The sequence below is a fragment of the Hypomesus nipponensis genome, chromosome 14 (genome assembly GCF_054491055.1).
Source record: "Hypomesus nipponensis isolate SF chromosome 14, ASM5449105v1, whole genome shotgun sequence".
Lineage (NCBI taxonomy): Eukaryota > Metazoa > Chordata > Actinopteri > Osmeriformes > Osmeridae > Hypomesus > Hypomesus nipponensis.
The window spans coordinates 2,168,329-2,170,196 of record NC_140374.1 but is presented as its reverse complement, the minus strand read 5'-3'; positions in this window follow the sequence as shown (position 1 = coordinate 2,170,196).

Sequence of the window (1,868 nt, the reverse complement as noted above, 5' to 3'; positions counted from 1 at the left end):
ACCGAGACCACGACTCGGCCGGACTTGCGCCCACCCGCAGGAAATGACGTAATGACTGACAGTTAATTCGCTGAAGGCTCACACCCCCTGACACACCTATGGTTTCAGCGAATAGAAACGACGCAGTCTCTCCCTTGAGCAGGACGCCCCCTAACCAGGGACTGACAGCAGGAGGAAGACAGAGCAACATGGGTCACGCTGCACGTATTCGCAGCTGTGAAAAGACTGTAAGAAAAGTCTTAAAGAATACAAGATAAGCCGTTTAAGATGCATATCGGTGTCATATGTATAGCCTATAGGCTAGTAGTGGCCTAAGAAAGCATTCATACACATGATCATTCAACCCTCTAAACAGGCCAAAGTATCGAATCAATTGCTATTTTAATACGTCAGAAGGTAACATACAACTGTAATACAACCAATACCTTGTCAAGAAACAACTTGTTAAAAAATAAAACGTGTCTGACACGAAAAAAGAAATGACATAAAATGGCAGTTATGCAATAAGACTTCTTCCTTGGACACATTGTTGTTGGAGGAGAAGCCTATCGTGCACACGTGCTGTGGTAAGTTAAGTAATGCACAGCTGTGCTGATTTAGCAGAATATGCATGAAGCCATAGAGAACACAACGTGGAGGATACGTGTTCTGCTACCCGCGTGCGGAGAGAGGGCCAAATCAAGAACTTACACTAACATTACACTCACTAACATTAACGGACCACCTCGGATATCCAGCTGTTGCCAGGTGCTGCGTGTGCAATCCCGTCCTCTGATAGCGTGTGTTTGGTCGCTTGTTACTTCACGCCCTATCCCTGTTTCCTACTCTGTTCATACTGCTGTATTGCTCCAGAGATTGGGCTCAATCCCAGCCCTGATACCATCTGGATACCCCTTTGTGACCTCGCTCCTCCTTAATCCCCGTTGACCAACACAAACATCAACGCAAGTAATCACACATACCCCAAATGGGCGCTAATGAGGACTTTCTGCATTCCCTGAATATCTGTCTGTCACGAGAGGAACATTGTGTACAATATAGATAGAACTAGTTGCGCCACTCCTCAGGAGAGTCGACGAGTTTTTAGTCGTATTAAACTCCATTCGGGGAGTCATGTCTGAATTTTCTGTCAGGAGTTTATTTAGCAAGAGATGAACCCGGCGACAATGATTGAGGAACACTGTTTTCGCTCATGCCGAATTTGAGACAGTGGAGCAAGATGTCTGATTCCAAACTGGGACATCTTGACCTCAGTTAACTAGCATGGTCAATCATTATAGGCTCCACACGCATGAATTCTGAGTGAAGTTGAATGTGGTTGACGCCATTAAGAATTTCTGAATAGACTTAAGTTAGACACTGGACTGAAAACTGTATCCATCAAGCCTTCCCGACATAGATTGTATTTCCATGTTTCAATAGTTCAACTCAACTCACGAAAACATAAAAAGTGCAATTAAGGACATAAGCTGTCGCAAATACAGGTTTGAATCGTCAGAATCCTGCCCATGGGAGTTCCTACGAGATGTTTGAAGTACAGTAGGAAATACTACAAAGTCGGTTGAGTTGAGGGAATCATTTATGAATATGGTGTAATATCCGTTTTTCACCGAAGTTGAAAATGGGTCAACATGTCTAGACTAAATGGTCCTCTACCTCCACCTAGCGCTGAGATTAAATCAGACTAGAATATGTTCCCATGTTGATCAGCCCATCAGTATTAATTTATTTTCTGTTTAATGTATGTATATTTAATTACACGATGTTATTTATAAAATGCAGTTGATTTTATTAGATCTCTTTCAAAACAAATGTGATATTTAGGGTCATTTTCTATTGATTAAAAGGTCCTCTAAAATGGCACTGGG